Source organism: Dendropsophus ebraccatus, chromosome 4, assembly GCF_027789765.1.
Source record: "Dendropsophus ebraccatus isolate aDenEbr1 chromosome 4, aDenEbr1.pat, whole genome shotgun sequence".
NCBI classification, from domain to species: Eukaryota; Metazoa; Chordata; class Amphibia; order Anura; family Hylidae; genus Dendropsophus; species Dendropsophus ebraccatus.
The window spans coordinates 116,201,696-116,223,705 of NC_091457.1; the positions used below are offsets into that span (position 1 = coordinate 116,201,696).

At 44.2% G+C, this 22,010-nt stretch overlaps 1 protein-coding gene across 2 annotated transcripts in view; it reads left to right on the plus strand.

Moving 5' to 3' along the window:
- Positions 1-12,202: 12,202 nt before the first annotated feature.
- CAMK1 (calcium/calmodulin dependent protein kinase I) overlaps positions 12,203-22,010 on the plus strand; it is a 116,024-nt gene continuing 106,216 nt past the window's right edge. Inside the window, exon 1 of one of the 2 annotated variants that reach the window (XM_069966835.1) lies at positions 12,203-12,277. The gene's annotated coding sequence lies outside the window, so the exon portion shown is untranslated. The other variant, XM_069966833.1, reaches the window with a different exon arrangement.

A 22,010-nucleotide genomic window follows, 5' to 3' on the forward strand; every position in this document is an offset into this window, starting at 1 on the left:
TACTACTATACACTACAGCGGATGTGAGAAAGATCTGGCTGCCATATCTGTCACCTTATTATTAACTAGGTGGATGTATCTGTTCTACCTAAAGGCCCTATTCCACGGAACGATTACCGGCCGACATCGGCCGCTACGGACAATAATCGTCCCGTGGAATAGAGTGCAACGGCTCACCCGCTCACTGCTGCCGCGAAGAATAGCGGCGGCAGCGAGCGGGGAACGAGGAGCAAACGAGGAGTGCTGAGAGCGCTCGTTTGCTCCTCTATACGACCCGTGAAATAGGGGCTTTAGGGTAAGTTCACACTATAGAAAAGGCACCGAATTTCAAGCGGAGTTCCCACTGTGGACTACACTTTAAATTCTGTCTGCCCCTTCGACTCAATAAGATTTCTCATGCACAATCTGCCATCTGCCCTAAGAATTGACATGTCATGGCAGTTCAGTGCACTTTATTTCCCTGGCCACACCTCTATGACACTTTATAAGCATCTGGCTGTAAACATAAACAGTGTATGATCTGTAAATGGACTGGGCATTTGTACCTTTTTGACAGGTTACAATGTATACCCATAACATGTTTAAAACCTGATGTGACCGGGGTGCACAGGGCGGGGAATGTCTCATGGAAGTGACATAACAGTTACTATTAAATTCTACTTGGACGCCCAGAAAGCCATGAAACGATCAGGGCCACATTTAAGGTTCAACTATTGTTCAGTCAGGAAAAGACAGGGCCCACGCGTAGTGGATGTGACGCAGCCAAAGTACAGGTGCCTTGTTGGGGAAACCTCAATGAATTGACTTTAGCTGCAAGCATTTTAAATGTTAAAGGGTTATTTTCAATAACATCCAGCTAAGGGCCTATCTCCCTTCCATCTCCTTGCTGCATAAGACAGACTCTTAAATCTGTTTCCTGAAGTGAGGAGAGAGATCACTTAGCTGAGCACCTCTCCCAGGTTGTTCTTCATTCAGACCCTGAGCTCTTTGTCTCTATGACCTCAAAAGGTTGTTTTTTTTTTGTTTTTGTTTTTCTGAATAGACACTTTAGATACCTATAGGATCTAGGTGTGGGAGACAAGGGGATCTGAGGAGGGCCAAAGGGGTCTGAAGAGGGACAGAAGAGTAAAAAGGGGACAGAGGGGTCTGGAGGGAGTAGAAGACTCTAGAGGGGGCAGGCACAGTATCACTTGTCACAGTGGCCAGGAGCGGTGACACCCAACCTCGGACACACTGGCACTGGGCTTTGTAAGGGTAGCACAAATGTGTGGGTGCAGTTGCGGTGAAGACTAATGAGCACAGAGTCCAGCACTTAACCAGAATAGAGTTTACTTGAAAAACTCTTCAGTGCAACACAGTAATAGAAAAAGAAGTGCAATAGATAATCACAAAAATGGGAAACACAATGGGGGAGATTTATCAAACATGGTGTAAAGTAGAATTGTCTTTGTTGCCACTAGCAACCAACCAGATTCCATCTTTGATTCATCACAGATTCTTTGAAAAATGAAAGGTGGAATCTGAATGGGCCAACTAAGATAATTCTACTTTACACCAGTTTGATAAATTCCCCCCCAATGTCTTTTCTCTAGATGGACAACACATTTAGGTTCAGGTGCTAAAGGTACAGATAGTAGATTGTGAAGAATAACTGAATTGAAGTAGGTGTAGTTGAGTTGAGTAGATAAGGGGGCTGCCTTGGGGACCTTGCTCATGTAGTACAGTACTTTGCTGGGATGTTTAGCAGTGACTATGTGTATAAGAAGAAGAAGACTTCCATACTCATGGTTGAGAATAAGCAGTGAAAAAGATGATTGTCTTTTGCCAAACAAGTCCAGCAAGTGTCAGGTTTGGTATCATGAGTCCCAGGCTTGAACAACTGGGCGAAACTAACCTCTCAAGGTTACCCGAGTAGGCCGAGCGAGATCCAATGGAGTACTTCAGCTTATGCTATTTGCTGCACTGCAGACTAAGGCTGGGTTCACACACAGTATATTTCAGACAGTATTTGGTCCTCATCCTCATGTCAGGTCCTCATAGAAACCACTGAACATAGGGACTTATGACTCAGATGCAATTGAAATCAAGAGAGTATTACAGAAATATTGGGGCATTTTATTCCTGGATGAAGATTTGAGGGAGGTGGTAGGACAAAGACCTAATATTACCTATCGGCGAGGCAAAAATTTACGTGACCTGTTGGTTCATAGCCATCATGGTAGTGGACAAATTGATAGAGGCCCTAGTGTTTTGGGTTCATACCCGTGTGGTCACTGTGGGTTTTGCCAATATATGAGTAGAACACAGGAATTCACCAATCCAAATGATGGCAAAATCTATCAGATTAGGCAATTTATAAATTGCAGTTCCAGAGGAGTGGTGTATGCAATAAGATGTGGTTGTAATAAATTGTACATTGGCAAGACCATTCAGGAGTTGAGAAGAAGAGTCTCCAAACACTTAAGTTGCATACGTACATCTCAGGACACACCCTTGTCGCGACATGTACATGCATTCCATAATGGTGATTTCAAACACCTACAAATATGGGGTATATGTCATATTAGACTGGGAGAACGTAAGGGCATAAACGTAATAAAGGGGCGGGGGTTTCCTCCCACTGGGGGTGGGTCGGCCACCTCCAGTGCTTCAGCCTGAGCCTTGTGGTACAGTCACTTTAAGGGGAGTAGCACTTTTGGGAGGAGTAGTACTGAAGCCAGGCCCTGCGTCTCGGTCGGCTATTGCTGCACTGCTGGGCGGGCACAGCAGGGGATAATTGCTAATTCCAGCAGTGTCTTCTCAGCCGTACACTTACGGGGGCGGAGTCAGAGTTCCAGGAGCCAGGACTACACTTACAGGGGCGGAGTCAGAGTTCCAGGAGCCAGGACTACACTTACAGGGGCGGAGTCAGAGTTCCAGGAGCCAGGACTGAGGGGAGCACTTCACCATCTGCACCAGAGCTGGGCCACAGGGATCGCTGCCTATCACAGTGCAGCAGGTTAGCAAACTCAACTGTCTTTGTTCGGGAGCTGGGGAGGCAGGGATGCCAGGCAGGCTAAGGTGTGTGTGTGTTATGAGCACTGGCAGTTTCCTGCAGCGTCTGGCAGTGATCCCTGGCTACAGCTAATGGGTGCAATCAGGGGTCACACAGAGGCTGCAGGAGGCTCTGCTCCCTGTGTATGAGCCCCCCTCCCTCCTTCCAGCATCTCTTCATGCAGGATCTGACCCCCGTCCTCTGCTTCCCCCTCCTCCTGCTGCCACTGGTGTAATGTTACAGCAGTCGGGACATGAGGGAGAGGGCTGCTGTGTGAGAATCCTAGCCTGCTGCTGCTGCCAAGGACAGAAGGGGGATGCACCACTACTCCCAGCATGCTGGAGGTAGTAGGTATATTAACTGTACATGTAGTGTGTGTATGAATATATGTGTATAATGGATGAATGTAGTGTGTGTTACATGTCTACTACTACCCCCAATACTGCTCCTAATACTGCTCTACTACTACCCCCAATGCTGCTCCACTACTACCCCCAATACTGCTCCACTACTACCCCCAATACTGCTCTACTACTACCCCCAATACTGCTCCACTACTACCCCCAATACTGCTCTACTACTACCCCCAATACTGCTCCACTACTACCCCCAATACTGCTCCACTACTACCCCCAATACTGCTCTACTACTACCCCCAATACTGCTCTACTACTACCCCCAATACTGCTCTACTACTACCCACTAACTGCTCTACTACTACCCCCAATACTGCTCTACTACTACCCCCAATACTGCTCCACTACTACCCACAATACTGCTCCACTACTACCCACAATACTGCTCCACTACTACCCCCAATACTGCTCCACTACTACCCACAATACTGCTCTACTACTACCCACAATACTGCTCTACTACTACCCACAATACTGCTCTACTACTACCCCCAATACTGCTCTACTACTACCCCCAATACTGCTCCAATACTACCCACAATACTGCTCCACTACTACCCCCAATACTGCTCTACTACTACCCCCAATACTGCTCTACTACTACCCCCAATACTGCTCTACTACTACCCACTAACTGCTCTAATACTACCCCCAATACTGCTCCACTACTACCCCCAATACTGCTCCACTACTACCCACAATACTGCTCCACTACTACCCACAATACTGCTCCACTACTACCCCCAATACTGCTCCACTACTACCCACAATACTGCTCTACTACTACCCACAATACTGCTCTACTACTACCCACAATACTGCTCTACTACTACCCCCAATACTGCTCTACTACTACCCCCAATACTGCTCCAATACTACCCACAATACTGCTCCACTACTACCCACAATACTGCTCCACTACTACCCACAATACTACCCCCAATACTGCTCCCAGTACCATTCCTACTATTACCCCCACTCCTGATACTACTACTCCTCCCAAAAGTGCTACTCCCCTTAAAGTGACTGTACCACAAGGCTCAGGCTGAAGCACTGGAGGCGGCCGACCCACCCCCAGTGGGAGGAAACCCCCGCCCCTTTATGACGCAGCTCCATTGATTCTAATGGAGCAGTGTCATAGAGGGGCGGGGGATTCCTCCCATTTTGGGTGGGTCTTCCCGCCTCCAGTGCTTCAGCCTGAGCCTGGTGGTACAGTCACTTTAACTACTACTACACCCCTCATCTTCTATGCTTCTACTGTTACTACACCCCTTATCCACTATGCCTCTACTCTACACCTATCATAATTCGAAGAAAAATAAATAAAATATTGAGATTAAATCAAGAATCGAGAAAAAAAAATTAAATTTTATTTTTTGGCCATATCGCTCAGCCCTAGGTGGTAATTAGAGATGAGCGAACCTGGAGCATGCTCGAGTCCATCCGAACCCAAACTTTCGGCATTTGATTAGCGGTGGCTGCTGAAGTTGGATAAAGCCCTAAGGCTATGTGGAAATCATGGATATAGTCATTGGCTGTATCCATGTTTTCCAGACAACCTTAGAGCTTTATCCAACTTCAGCAGCCACCGCTAATCAAATGCCGAATGTTCGGGTTCGGATGGACTCCAGCATGCTCCAGGTTCGCTCATCTCTAGTGGTAATATTGGTCTGTATATAGTTTATATATAGAGTCATTACTGCCATAGACTGACTGCCACTTGGTCAGTCTCGTAATATTGGTCTGTTTATTGTGTGGTTCTGGGTTATTATGTGGCGGTAATATTGGTCTGTACATAGTGTATATATAGAGTCATTAAGTGGCGGTCAGTCTATGGCGGTGATATTGGTCTGTATTTAGTGTATATAGAGTCATTATGCAGTGGTCACTCTATGGCAGTAATATTGGTCTGTATATAGTGTATATAGAGTCATTATGTAGTTGTCACTCTATGACAGTAATGTTGGTCTGTATATAGTGTTTTTCTGGGTCATTATGTGGCAGTAATATTGGTCTGTATATAGTGTGTTTCTGGGTCATTATGCAGTAGTCATATAGTAGTGATATTATTGATCTTTATATAGTGCGTTTTCTTCAGTGACAGTAATTATTTTTTTTGCTGTCAGTCTTTTACACCACCAGCGACAGTCCTGGCACACCACCTTCTGAGCAGACTAAATGTGACTAAAGGCGGCCATACACTTTCAGTAACTGTTGGCTGAACAATCCTTAGCTGACAGTTCTCTCTGAGAACAAAGAGGTTGTGCATTGATTTGCCATCACGTCCAAACCTCTATGTCCACAGATATAATTTGTCAGAGGACTGTCTGGAGAGCATACACCTTACACCTTACACTGACATCCGGACCTGCCACGAGCAGCAGGTACCGCCGACAAAAGTGTGAAGTGTATGGTGACCTTAAATTGTGGCCACAACATTTCAGCATTTGGGGCCCCACCTTCACATTTAGTCTTAAACTAGGGGGGGCCCCATTGGAAAGTTTGCTATGAGGCCCAGCCATTTCTAGTTACGCCCCTGATTACAACATTATGTGAATAGAGCCTTTCTGTGCTTTCAATCCACTCCTGGTTTTGATTGCTATGAGGACCTGACATGAGGACCAAATACTGCCTGAAATATACTGTGTGTGAACCCAGCCTAATCCTGGCCTATTTAAGGCTCCTTAAAGATTTCTATTTATACCAGTAGAAGAGTTTCCAGATGAACCTGTATTATTGGAGAAAATGCGTCAAGACCCATTTTAGCTTCTTTTTCCCACCTTGGTTTTGTCATTCTGGGATAATTGGAGATATAAATCACCTTATCCGTAAATGGCTAAATGTGGATACACAGTGAATTACCTCAATTGGTGGCTAATAGAGATGAGCGAATACGATTTGATCGAGTAGGTATTCGATAGAATATTGCGCTATTCGAAAGATTCAAATTCAATCGAGTAGTGAGTCGAATACGCGGGAAACATTCGAAAGCCCTCCCATTGCAGTTGGCGCTTTTTTTAATCCAATGGCCATGCAGGGAGGCCGTGAGGGACCCTGGGAGTATGCACGCAGCGCGAAAACGGCTTATACCCTCATTGGATGGCTGAACCACATGACCTTGAATCTTAAATACTTGGCTCCCGCCTGGCTCCCGCCTCTCGAGCTTTCAACCTAGCCAGGGAAAGATCTTGCAGTAGGGAGAGATAAGTTTTAGTGCGTTTTGGTTAGGCAGGCTTACTACAGAACCCAAAAGTCCTTTTCAGGGCTAAGATCAAGCGAAAAAGTCATCTCTGAATCAAAAGCACTTCTCAGTGCTAAGAAATAGATGATATAACAGCAGCATCAGCATCAGCAGGTGTATTCATTCCAGTACCCTGTGTGTACAAGTGACTTATAGTGTCCCTGTTTAGCACCACTAAGGGCACGTTATACATATTGTTCCAGTAGCCCACTAAGGGCACTTGATATATACTGTTTCAGTAGCCCAGTAAAAGGCACGTGATACATATTGTCCCAGTAGCCCAGAAAAAGGCACGTCATACATACTGTTCCAGTAACATTCGTACAGCATTACACGTGATACGCGGGAATAACATGACGCTCTGCGGACGCAGATTGGAATCATGTATGTAACACTGCACAAGAAATACAAATGAAATGTGTGAACATTGCCATAAATGTTCGTAAAGCGTTCGCAAACATTTTTCCTTCACAACTGCAGACAGTGGCATTATACTGCGATTTTGGGGTGTTGGGTGCACCCAGGCATGCTCCCCTTAATGTCCCAGTGTCATTCCGGAGGTGTTTGCATAGTTTAGGGAAGTTTCATGGGTGACTTGGTGACCTCCAAGTGGTCAAATTTTGATTTCCAAGTGACGCAATTTTTTTTCCTATAGACTATAATGGGATTGAATACTCGTTCGTATAGTCGAATATCGGTGCCTATTCAATTCAGATTCTCGAAAGTCGAATATTTCACTACTCGCTCATTTCTAGTGGCTAATAATGTCTGTTTTTCTCTATTTCCCTTGCGTGATTGAATCATTTTACATGGAATGAATAAATGTTCCGTTTTTAGTAACACAGAGCAGTGATGGTGTACACAAAGATTCTAAAAAAAAATAAAAAAGATACAAACATAAACAAAACTATCGTCCCACTTCCCTCCCTGCTTACAGTACAGATAAACAGAACACAAAGTTCTCATTTATTTAATAAAACCTCCCCTAGAAATAGAAATCCTATGTTGCATGCCACCACTGTGGACTGTGGGTAAGGGGAAATCCTATGTGCATGCAGAGTAATAGAAGATTAAAGCATAAGGGGGGCCATTTAATCAAAAAGAGCGGATTTACAGCAGCAGAAACAATGTAAATAGATGAGAATTTTCAAGGTCAAATTAAGAAGCTAAATGACATAAATATTGTAAAATATAGTTACAAAACATAATAGATAATAGACACAAACTGATTAGTTTCATAAAAAGGCAAGCTTCCTTTCATCTGAAAGTCCAATAATCTGTGAACATCATCTACAACATTAAAAGCTTCATTATTAGCATTATCATTGCATTGTAATTATTTTGGTGTGAATAGCGATATTAAACCTGTTTGTGTTCACATATAGCGTAGGATGTTCTGTTCTGTTTACAGTGCCATCTTCCTGACCGTCTGCTGCCACTGTCTCCAGCCCTGAATGAAACGATCTTCTAATAATAATATTATTTAAAAAAAAAAAAAAAATTTGCTACAAGACTGATAGCTCACAACAAGATATGGTAAACAATGTATACTTTATTGATAATTCATGTGAAGTTCATAAAAATACATATTTAAAATTCCAAAATCATAATATAGACAGATTTGAACAGATGACATAGGTGGGCCACAGAGATCACCAGGACAAAATTGAGCAGTGAAGGGAAGCGTGGTAAAATTGGTCAGGCGCCCAAACAAGGGAAAAATTTGTAAAGTGCACAGTGCTATAGGATCTAGTGTCCGAAACATGTATAGCAACAATAAAAGTATATACTAAAGTGCACAATGCTGTACAGATACCATATATGAAATCTCTAATGTATGGGCGACTGTAGTAATTACACATACACACAGTTATAGCAACAATGCCTAACCAGCTTCCAAATCAGTAACATGCTGTAGTGCGGGATATACCTCAAGTCCGGTGGCTGCGTGGGGAGGAGGAGGACCACGCAGCCACCGGACTTGAGGTATATCCCGCACTACAGCATGTTACTGATTTGGAAGCTGGTTAGGCATTGTTGCTATAACTGTGTGTATGTGTAATTACTACAGTCGCCCATACATTAGAGATTTCATATATGGTATCTGTACAGCATTGTGCACTTTAGTATATACTTTTATTGTTGCTATACATGTTTCGGACACTAGATCCTATAGCACTGTGCACTTTACAAATGTTTCCCTTGTTTGGGCGCCTGACCAATTTTACCACGCTTCCCTTCACTGCTCAATTTTGTCCTGGTGATCTCTGTGGCCCACCTATGTCATCTGTTCAAATCTGTCTATATTATGATTTTGGAATTTTAAATATGTATTTTTATGAACTTCACATGAATTATCAATAAAGTATACATTGTTTACCATATCTTGTTGTGAGCTATCAGTCTTGTAGGAATTTTTTGTTGTTGAGATAGCCCTATTTATATATTTTGGTCTATGTAGGAAAGGGTAATAATATTATTTGTATAGCGCACACAGATTATGCAGCGCTTCACCTAGCTGTATGTTTTGGGTGTGGGAAGAACCGGAGTACCCGGAGGAAACCCAAACAAACATTGAGAGAACATACAAACTCTTTGCAGATGTTGCCCTTGGTGGGATTTGAACCCAGGACCCCAGCGCTGCAAGGATACAGTGCTAACCACTTGGCCACCGTGGGCCACCATGGGCCATCATGGGCCATCATGGGCCATCTTCTAACCTCATTTATAAGCACATATAGTTGATAGAATAGAACAGAATAATCAAGAATATCTCTTAATACCCATCAAATCTCATGCATGACAGACCTCAGAATCGGACTCCTATGAACTACCCCAGAAATGAATTCAGACCCCATCCTTGACACCAAAATTAAAGGAAAATTCCAACCATTTTAAAGAACTGGCAGCCGACGGGGCTGTGTATTAATAAGAAACTACTACTTACCTCTCCACATGTCTGCGAAGCGCAGCATGGCAGGCCTCTGGATCCCCACCAGAAGGCATTTTCCATTTCCATTTTCCAGTCCTGATGATGTCACAACTCCGACCTGATGGGCAGCTTGCTGAGCCAATCAGTGACTGGGGCAGTGTCCTGGAGCAGCCAGTCCATCAACCGTTCAATCGTGTTGTGACATGGGAGGGGTGAGTAATGATAGTTTATTATGTTCCTCGGCTGCCCTTGCCTTTTAAAACGGTCACCAGCGCTAAGTTTATCCTTTAAGTTGGACCCCAGTGTGAGACAGATGGTTACCTTCCCTGCTGGATACAGTCTGGTCAATGGTCTTGCTGGACATGTCCATGAGAACCAGGGATGGCACTTAAAGGGGTTGCTCAGGGAGCAAAAGATGGCTGAAGCATTCTGCACCCTGGTGCTTACTTGTATTACATTTTTCAGACGTATCCCTTTGAAGACGTGGAGGAGTTATAATTATTATTTATTTATAAAGCGCCCTTAATTCCAGAGCGCTATACAATAAATAGGGGTAACAAACAGGAACAATACAAGATCAAAACACATTACATGAAGGCAAATGGCAGACTGATCCATAGGGGAGGAAGACCCTGCCCGTGAGGGCTTACAATCTATAAGATACCGGGAGAGAGACAGGAGGTAAAGTGCAGCCAGTCAAGTGTGATGCAGAGTTATTATAGGTTTTAGCCTAGTTTGAAGAGATGGGTATTCAAGTTACTTTTGAAGGACTTGATGGTGGGTAAGAGCTGGATGTGTCAGGGTAGTGAGTTCCAGAGTATGGGGGAGGCTCGGGCAAAGTCTTGGAGGCGGTTGTGCGAGGTACGAACCAGGGGAGATGGCAGAAGGAGATCACTGGAGGATCGAAGGTTGCGTAAGGGACAGTAGCGGGATATCAGATCAGAGATGTATGAAGGGGACAGGTTCTGGATGGTCTTGTACCTCATGGTCAACAATTTAAAGGGAATAGGTTGGGCAATGGGGAGCCAGTGAAGGGATTGGCAGAGGCAAAGCGAGGGGAAAGGTGGATTAGTCGAGCAGTAGAGTTAAGGATAGACTGGAAGGGAGCAAGGGAGTTAGATGGAAGGCCGGAGAGGAGGATGTTACAGTAGTCCAAGCAGGAAATAATGAGAGCATGTACCAGCAGTTTGGTGGAGTCAGGGGTGAGAGCGGATTCTGGAAATGTTTTTGAGGTGAAGGTAGCAGGAGGTGGTCAGGGCCTGAATATGTGGTTTAAAAGAAAGGGTAGAATTAAAGGTGACCCCAAGGCAGCGGACTTCAGGGACAGGGGACAAAGTGCAGCCATTGATAGTGATTGACAGATTAGACGGCAGGGTGTAGCGGGAGGGGGAAGGTTTGATTAGTTCTGTTTTGTCCATGTTAAGCTTAAGAAAGCGAGAGGAGAAGAAGGAAGATATGGCCGATAGACACTCTGGAGTAGGTCTAAGTCCCGATCATTATGTGTGGACGTGGTGTCCAATAGCTACACAGTGTCTCCGATGGTATGGCTCGGCCCATCTACACTTTTGACCCAATTATTATATCCATTCCTCATACCTAGGGAGGCCCATATGATACTTTGGATAAGCATTAAGCATGGTCTATGCCTGGGGCAAACAATAGGCCCACTGGAAAATTGCCTTTCCTAAATCCTCAATCAGCTTCATCATTTACCATTTCTGTACATGTTATTGTAAGAAAACTCATTGTCAGCCGAAGCCCTATACAATGGACAGGACATCTCCACTTTGGAGGGATACAAGTATACAGGCCACAGGTAATAAAGGGCATAACAAGCCCCGAGCATCCATCTTTATTGTGTACTTTCCTAAACACAGGCAGCTGTAGCCAGGTGTGACTTGGAGATGGTTCTGCAGATGGTACGAGGCACACATTATAAAGTCATTATGTTTTTAGCATGCCCATATGTCACATAAAGATGCTCCCTGTGGTGCCGTAATGCCGGATTCCATAAATATCCTTTATGTCGACAACAAGACAAAGAAAATGGAGATTTGAATGGAATAATAAATAGCTGATAATATTCAAGGCGTCTGGGACTAACAAATCTTATTACTCATCTGTCTTATACTTTTATGTTTGACGCTGACAGAGAAAGAAGGTTTTATTCTATCAGATCTATCAGGAGCTGCAGTGCCCCTCATTATTGTGGCATGGCTGGGTTGTGGGCACCCTGGACAATTCAGTAATTTCATGGAAAATAAAGGGCACCCTCCTCGATCTAACAATGTAATAGATTGGCCAGAAATCACAAGGCACTGTGCTGTCCGGATATGAGGATTCAGTGGTTTTACATATGCAAAGTATCCATATATTAATAGGCGCAGGCCCTAATGACTTTAATAGCCAGAACATCCAAACCAACCAAACCAACCTATACATATTTAGGTTCAGACCCCAAAGCGCAACACACTACAAGGTGTAAACATGTATACGAAAATAAATCAGGGAATCAGAAGTTACATAGTCCTCAGGGCAATGAGCTGAAACAACCTGAGCTTTGCCCTCTTTAATGGGATGGGACAGGAGCTTAGACCGCCTTCACACCTTTACCCTTAACTGACTATGGAAAAGAGGGACTGTCGCACCTTTAGGTAGGTGGGATGTTGCTGACATGACCTTAACCTCTCTTCGGCAATGGACTTCATAGCATGCCTGAAACGCGTCAATTTCCTGTCTACACTGCATTGTGAGGTTAAGGTTAGTCTGTCTTGCTGATTATAATGGACTGGACTAAACCTTGTTTCCTTTGACACCAGGCACAGTGCACCCTGTATGTCCTCACCTGACACACTGTACCCATGCACCCGGTATGCCCTCACCCGACACACTGTACCCATGCACCCTGTATGTCCTCACCATACACCCTGTACCCATGCACCATGCATGTCCTCACATATGCCATTGTAGAGTACAAACAATGCTTCCCTTCCCTCTTTCCATGACTTGCTCCCCCCCTTAGCACATCCTGCTAAGCTTCAGAGCCATCGTAAATGCGTAACATGACAGTACAAAATAAAATAAATTTTTCAGACTCTCCCTGGTCCATTTATAACCATATTGTTTGTTGGATAATGAGCGGCAGAGCACTTGCTGCTGCCAGCGCGATGATAAATAATTCCTGTTTCGGGGACAGTCTCCTTCTGTTGTCTTTTTTTTTAATGCTTGTGCTGCAGGCTCAGGGCTGGCGCTGAGATATAAATGTATTATTAAATCCGGCCAAGGGTCAGGAGAGGAGGGCCTTCCTGGAACCAGAGGGGAGGGGGGAATAGAAAGCAGAATTGGTTCTTTCTGCCCATGCTGCCACATTGCCTGGCACAGAGCTGCAGCCAGCTTGCCTGGCATGACACAGTGGTATTGTGGCAGGCCGGATGGAGACGAGCTGCCTGTAATCACCACATTTAAAGTCTAATTATAACTCTCCCCTGTGGGGTCTGTAAGGCTGCGGCTGCTGTATTGTGCAGCCACATCAGAATGATTGAATCAGGAGGAAAGGGCATCAATGTGGCTGCGTGGCGTGCCCCTGCAGCAATGGCACCTGTAAACTAACACATTGCACACTATACAGTACAGTACAGTACAAATACACTGCATATCACGGACCCTTAGGTGAAATCATGGGTCACTTGTAACATTGCTGTCTCATACAGCATCATATTCAAGTGTATGTTGTATCTTGATGACTACAGAGTCACAGTACGTCCTTTATCTACCCCCAGAACTGTAGCAACCTATGGATGTACACACCTTTGCACTGACTGACGGCAAGCAGAGATCTACTAAAAGATTCTAGATTTTTTTTTTTTTTTAATCGCTCTTGATTCCAGAGTGCTATACAAGTGATAGGGGGGACAAACAGAACATTACACAAAACACATTACATGAATAAGGTAAATGGCAGACTGGTACATGGGGGCGGAGGACCCTGCCCGTGAGGGCTTACAATCTATAGGATAAACTAAAAAGTATATTAAAATTTTTACTTTATAGTACATGATATTCATATATAGTGCAAACAATTTTGGCAGCTTCTTTTACCATGCCTACCGGCTGGTGTAGTTCTTGTAACTGGCCTGTAGATGTCGCTGTTGCTATTGCTGTCTACAGTAGTAAATCCCATCTAAATACAGGCTGATAGCTACAAAACCGCAGCCACAACAGGTTTGTTGACTTATATCACCCATCTTACTGCTCAGATATGTTTCCTTTTTCCAGGTTAATTATTTCTTTGTTCATTTACATCTTCAGACAGCTAAGATGAAAAGAAATTATTTTTAATATTATAGTGACAACCTTCAAGAGTATGGCGGCGCACATTAGCAGCATCGTTTTGATTGCTCCAATGCAATCCTTGGTAAATCTGGTAACAGTATCTAACATCCACCGCACTTGTCTTACACTCCCACATAAAACATTGTCACCAGTAGGCTATGTTTAGTCTATATAACGCTATGGCTATGCCGCAAAATATGTCACATTCTATGTTAGAAAACCTTTCTGACAGTATCCTGGTGAACACCCATGCCGTATAGCCTAACTGTCATGTGAACAGCCCTTAAAATACAAAATGAAGTAACTCTGCAAATAACCTGCATTAAAAATCTCTTCTGCTTTGTTTATACAGCTAGAGCTATATGTCTCCATGGTTACAGACTACAAACAGATCCCTATCCTGCATTACACTGTTCCAGCTCCCTTCCCAGCAATGGAAGTATAGTAACACGGTACTCCATAATCTGACTACAAAGAGAGTTTATTTGTAGTCTGTAACCGTGGAGACAAGATGCATAGGGGCTATATACTCAAAAAAAACAACAGCTACCAGCTCATCTAGATGGTGCACAACTAAAGGACTTTCCAATCATAAGACTTTAATGGAATCAAACTGGAGAGGTCAGCACTTCCATATAAAAGAGTCCTTTATTCAGCATTTAAAATCTATAGGGAAAAAAAACCCAAAACAATAAACAGAGCCATTATATACAGTACTCTGTTTATTTTTTTTGAAGGATTTTAAATGCTGAACAAAGGACTCTTTTATATGGAAGTGCTGACCTTTCCAGTTTGGTTTCTATATACTCAAAATTATAGATTTATAAGCTATTATTGACTCATTCTGTATTTTATACCAATGTCTAAAAAAAAACAGGGAGAAGCTCTTGTTATGTGCTTCACTCCCAGGCTCAGTGGCGTAGCTACCATAGAGGCAGGGTAGGCAGGTGCTATGGGCAGGGCCGGCTCCAGCTTTTTGTGGGCCCTCGGGCGACAGAGCCTCGGCGGGCCCCTTTGAGGAGCAAATCATGGAGAGACAGTCGAGGAAAGATTTGCAGCAAAAGAAACATGCGGCTGCTGCATATCTTTCTCCTCCTGTATCTCCTGATCTCTCCTACATGCAGCTCCTGCTGTGTGTGTGTGTGTGTGTGTGTGTGTGTGTATGTGTATATATACAAGCGCACACACACAGAGCAGGAGCTGTATACAGGAGAACTAGCAGCACCAGCATGATTATATATATATATATATATATATATATATATATATATATATATATATATATATATATATAAACATGGTGAGACCCCTAGTTCTCCTATATACAGGTCCTGCAGTGATATACAGTGTATATATATATATATATATATATATATATATATATATATATATACATACACACTGAACATCACTGCAGAACCTGTATATAGGAGAACTAGGGGTCTCACCATGTTTATATGATAAAGACAGAGAGAGATAGAAGATAGATAGATAGATAGATAGATAGATAGATAGATAGATAGATAGATAGATAGATAGATAGGAGATAGATAGATAGATAGATAGATAGATAGATAGATAGGAGATAGATAGATAGAAGATAGATAGATAGATAGATAGATAGATAGATAGGGAGATAGATAGATAGATAGATAATAGATAGATAGATAGATAGATAGATAGATAGGAGATAGATAGATAGATAGATAGATAGATAGATAGATAGATAGGAGATAGATAGATAGATAGATAGATAGATAGATAGATACAGATATCTAGTTGTTTTGTGTATAGAGGTCCTGCTGTAATATATATATATCCTGCTGTAATAGATATATATATATTACGCAGGACCTCTATACACAAAACAACTAGAAACCAGCACATACAGAACACTTAGTTTGCAGAGCCTACCGTGCTTCCCTCTATCAGGTCAGGTGTCCGATCACATGACCCGTGACATCATCAAAGGTCCTACACACTCAAAGGTCCTTTCCTACTCGGCTGTAGGGAAGATTTGTGAAGGAAGACAGGTGCCCGGGGGCCCCAGTATGTATCGGCGTGGCCCCTAACTGTCACATGCGGCCTCTAGGGGCCCAGTCCCCTTTGTTACTACACTTTTTTTTTCTTTTTTACTAACAAAAAAATGTAGTAACAAACGGGAGTGGGCCCCTAGAGGAGCTGTGGGCCCCGGCATTTGCCCTAGTTAGCCGGGTGCTGACGCCGGCCCTGGCTATGGGGCCCGTGCAGGAGGGGGGCCTGAGGATGCACAGGGAAGATAAGAGCTGTCCTGTGTCCTTCTGCTTAACCCCTTATGTACTGCAGTGTGTAAGTGACTGAATGTTTACTAATATGCTGCAACTCTGCTTCACTCCTCTGATAACCCCTGACCTCTGTTCTCTGGCTGCTGCAATCAAGTAGAGAAATGTGCAGAGCTCCGTGCGGAGGTCAGGGGTTATCAGTGCAGGAGCAGTGAAGCAGAGATCTCCTTATCTTCCTTTTTAACTCTTTTTTTTATGTTGCAGCATGTAAGTGAACTTTGGAACACTTACACACTGCAGTACTTAAGGGGTTAAGCAGAAGGTACTCTGCTCCTGCACCTATGTATTTAACCATAAGGGCTCCTCATGGGCCCTTATAGTTAAATACAGTGGACTGACAGAGCAAGCAGCCATTGTCTCTCTGCTCTGTCAGTCACTCTTGTAGCTGCTTCTGCCTCTGGTAACAAGAGATTTTAAGTTTTGTTCACATCACCGAGTATATATATATATATATATATATATATATATATATATATAGTACTTTTTGTTGTGCATAGGGGAAGAGGGCCCCATGAATCCTAGCTACACCCCTGCCCAGGCTTGCTGTGCTCTTTGTCACATTGCACGGGATGAGCTCCATTACAGGCCTAAGGAACCAAGAGATTAAAAAGGCAGCAAACTGGGGAGTACAGTGATTAGCTTGTTTGAACTTGTGGGGATCTGTACACTAACCCCTAAACACCCGCTCCTCTTTAAAGCTATTAGGAACAGTTTCCTTTCAAGCTATGCCATGTCTACCTGGGATATGGAGGATGACTGTGGCCACTGCTGTCTTTCTCCCCTTGCAGGGCTAGGCCCACTTCCAATAGTATTTTCTGTCCTCTAGTGTGGATGGAAGTGTGTACTGTGTGACAGTGGGTGGCAGCTGGTTCTTCATATGGGTATACACTGGACAGGAAGTGTGCTGTGTGCAGGAAGTATCCCTCCACCCACTCACACTCATAACCCTGTATCAAGCACTTTCTATTTTAGTAAGTTCCTGAATTTTGTGTATTTATTGTAAATGGCAGTGATCTCAAACCTACAGCCATCCAGCCCCTGCCATACCAAAGGGATACATATCATAGACACACTGAGGCCCTTGGTTATGACAGGGCCCGGCTATCAGGACCCTGTGCAGAACTCCTCTCTCTATAAAGGGTTGGAAATTCTTTGAAGGGCCTGCCTGCTTAAGTTTTTCTTCCTATAATAGGTGCACTACTTAAAGGGTTTATTCAGCGCTACAAAAACATGGCCACTTTCTTTCAGAGACAACACCACTCTTGTCTCCAGTTTGGATGGGGTTTTGTAACTCAATTCCATTGAAGTGAATGGAGCTTAATTGCAAATCCCACCTAAACTGTAGACAAGAGTGTCTGGAAGGAAGTGTCCATGTTTTTGTAGTGCTGGATAACCCCTTTAAGCTTTGTTTCCTTGTACACGACCATAAGGAAGGTGGAGGGCTACAAGTTGAACATCACTATATTATATGGGTTCCTGATGGACACTTTACATCCCTGATACATTGTAGCAATATATCAGGACGGAGGAGAAAAGTCACAAAAGATGATCTATATGGATACAATGTAGCATAACCTCAGCTGTGAGAAGAATGAAGACTGTTCCTATTCACTGACTTTTATTTACCAAAGTTATAACTTGTCAACAGATAGTGGATCTGTGGGGTTTGACTTCTGGGACCACAACTTATCCTGAGAACATAGGGAATTTATGGTCCAGACTATAGAGAGTACATGCCCAGCCAGCTCTCCACTCCCTCTCTATAGGGCTTCTGAACATCGCAGAGAGGGGCTGTATGGAGGCCGCACTGCTGGTGCTCAAGAGGCCAAAAGTTGTTGATTCATTCTTTTGGGCACCTTCATGGTGGGTATAATTATACAATAATGTTACCCATGGATACTTGGAGACTAAAACAAAAATCCAAAGACAATTGTTGAAACCCTGTAAAATTTAGGGACTGCTGGAAACTATTGTATATGGAACAGAACTGCACGGAAGCATATATTAAAATGATCAATACAGTGATCAATAATGGCAGCCCAGGGGATGACAACCCCCTCTCTATAAGGCTCCAGGATGTGATTGAAATACTTTAGCTAAATTGTGAGCGGTCAGCATTCATACATTATACATGACACAAGCAGATACCAAGAGACTTGGCAGCTGAGGAGTTGGGCTGTGTTCTGGCCACTGTGGCCATTCTATGAGGCAATCGATGCTATACAGGTAGGCCCTGGCCATCTTACAAGGTGATCAGTGCGCCGCCTCTGCCATGACAAGATTCAGGTTACATAAATATATGCCTATAGGTCAGAGGTGTGGAACCTGTAGCTGTCCAGCTATTGGGTACTACAACTTCCATCATGCCCTTACACCCCCTAACATCTGGGTTCAGGTTTAGATTTGTCACATGAATGTTAAAATATGGCACTTATAGAAATAAGGCCTTAGGGTGAATCCGCATACAATGGATGTATCTTGAAGCCGTACCACCTCTGCATGGCAAAAATCGAGGCACACAAAGAACTGTATGGGGCTGATACACTTGAATGTCACTTTAAAGTGCATGTACCACTTTGCCTACTTAAATCACTTGGTCAGCGCTGTGGATCCTGGTGGCGCCGTCCATTTTTAAAACCATTCCCACCATCTGCAACAGTTTCTCAGTCTGTAACTGGGCTGAATGGGAGCTCAGGAGACAGGCCCAGTACCCCCAGTGCACCGATATCTCCCCACTTGGTGACACATCTCTTTCAGAATCAAGTCTGGTCATGTCACCGAGGGGAGGGGATATCTGTGAACTGGGGGTGCTGGGCCCGTCTCCAGTGCACCTTCAAACCTAATTGCAGATAGAAACAGAACTGGGCGCCGGTTTGAATAATGTACAGCGCCATACAGGTTATAAAAAGAAATCAGTAGGAGAAGTGGTACATTCGCTTTAAGGTGTTGTGATGGCCTAATCTTAGTGTTAGCTAACACTAATTCTAGTTGAGCAACACAGGTTGCCAAGGCAACCGCACAATGCTGAGAGGCTAGTCACCCACTGGTCCTACTGTATGAGGCCCTGATATCATATAAGGGTCCTATCCTGGGCACTAGGACTGATGCAGCATGCCACACCTGCAGCTGGCAGTGAGCTTTTGGCACCTTCAGTATGAGGTTTATGGACACACCATGAGGTTTATAGGCCTACACCATGATTTTGACCACAACAGAGGTCGCACAGCTAAAAATCAGTTTTACTTTGTGTGGATCAGTGGATCATGCTGCGTTGTGGATCATGCTGCGTTGTGGATCATGCTGCGTTGTGGATCATGCTGCGTTGTGGATCATGCTGCGTTGCGGATCATGCTGCGTTGCGGATCATGCTGCGTTGTGGATCATGCTGCGTTGTGGCCAGGGCCGCCATCAGGAATTTCGGGGCCCCATACAACCAAAGTGTCTGGGCCCCCCACATTAATAAAAAAAAAATAGTGTGTTCGCCCCACGCCTTGCTGGGAGGTATAATTTGGTTCCGATCAATTCTAGAGAACTGGCTCATATAACCCATTTTCCCCAGTGGCTTAAAATGTAACCTCTGTTATACAGTTATAAAATTGTAGAAACTAAATGTGAACAAGGTGCAATTTAAATGTCACCATACAGACACTTACTTGTATAGCTGCCTCTTGTGCTCTGTATGCAGTGCATTATATTCACCCCTGCAACGTACAATTTATAGCGTGTCTACAAGCCCAGCGGGGCTCATTATGATGGAGACTAAAACTTATACAAGAGTGGGGTAGGGGTTCCCCTGTATTCAGAATGCTGTTGAGTACTAGGCAATGCCCCGTTTGGGGTTATTGAATTTCGAGGGTCTGGGGGGCTGTTTGATTTGTATATGTTCACCAATATCCCCCCCCCCCCCGGTATGCTCACTAACATAGAATATGTTGATAAGGCTAATATAATGAGGCTGTTCCATGTTAGTGAGCATATACAAATCACCCCCCCCCCCCCCAGGCAGACTAGTTTAGCTCACCCAAGCCAGTGATAGCGAATACATGGCGGTGAGAACGCTTTCTAGGAGATCCTGTTTGTGCAGCAGAGGTGTCCCTGCTCTGCATAGACCCTCAAAATTCAATAACCCCAAACGGGGCATTGTCTAGCACTCAACAGCATTCTGAATACAGGGGAACCCCTACCCCACTCTTGTATAAGTTTTAGTCTCCATCATAATGAGCCCCGCTTGTAGACACGCTATAAATTGTACGTTGCAAGGGTGAATATAATGCACTGCATACAGAGCACAAGAGACAGCTATACAAGTAAGTGTCTATTTGAATTGCACCTTGTTCACATTTAGGTTCTACAATTTTATAACTGTTTAACAGAGGTTACATTTTAAGCCACTGGGGAAAATGGGATATATGAGCCAGTTCTCTAGAATTGATCTCACACACAGACACCAGCACACATGTATACAGACACCAGCACACATGTATACACACATACAGACACCAGCACACATGTATACAGACACCAGCACACCAGGGCACGATGAAGTTTGAACTTCTGCAACCTGGAGAAATCACCTGATATCACCTGCAGTCCTATGTAACACCACATAACACAGTGGTATCTCTGAGTACAGATAATGTAGTAGATGTCACCTGCAGTCCTATGTAACAGCACAGATAACACAGTGATATCTCTGAGTACAGATAATGTAGATGTCACCTGCAGTCCTATGTAACACCACAGATAACACAGTGATATCTCTGAGTACAGATAATGTAGTAGATGTCACCTCGGGGCACCCCTACTAAATGATGTTCTACAAAATAAGAAAAGTGTCATACAGTGACTCACAGGTGACGTCTTCTTTGATCTGAGGCGTCACTTTCCCTTTTCCTCTCCATCCGGCCCAGACCTCCATTATGATTCCTTCCAGATATGTTTCATCTTTTCAGAACCTGCGAGACAAACAATTTAGGCTCCGCACATTTCTAGCAGCTTCCTTTCCTTTCTCCCCCCTGTAGGCTCCCATAGTAACTGCGCTGTGTGGGATGCCCCCTGTATGTAGGATCCCCTGCTGTGCCCCCTGTATGTAGGATTCCCTGCTGTGCCCCCCATGAGCTAATAATGCCCCCAGAGGTGCCCCCATGAACTAATAATGCCCCCAGAGGTGCCCCCATGAACTAATAATGCCCCCAGAGGTGGCCCCCATGAACTAATAATGCCCCCAGAGGTACCCCCATAACTAATAATGCCCCCATAGATGCCCCCATATACTAATAATGCCCCCAGAGGTGCCCCCATGAACTAATAATGCCCCCAGAGGTGCCCCCATATACTAATAATGCCCCCAGAGTTGCCCCCATGAACTAATAATGCCCCCAGAGGTGCCCCCATATACTAATAATGCCCCCGGAGGTGCCCCCATGAACTAATAATGCCCCCAGAGGTGCCCCCATATACTAATAATGCCCCCAGAGGTGCCCCCATACACTAATAATGCCCCCAGAGGTGCCCCCATATACTAATAATGCCCCCAGAGGTGCCACCATATAATAATAATGCCCCCAGAGGTGCCCCCATACACTAATAATGCCCCCAGAGGTGCCTCCCATATACTAAAAATGCCCCAAGAGGTGCCCCCATATACTAATAATGCCCCCAGAGGTGCCCCCATACACTAATAATGCCCCCAGAGGTGCCCCCATATACTAATAATGCCCCCAGAGGTGCCCCC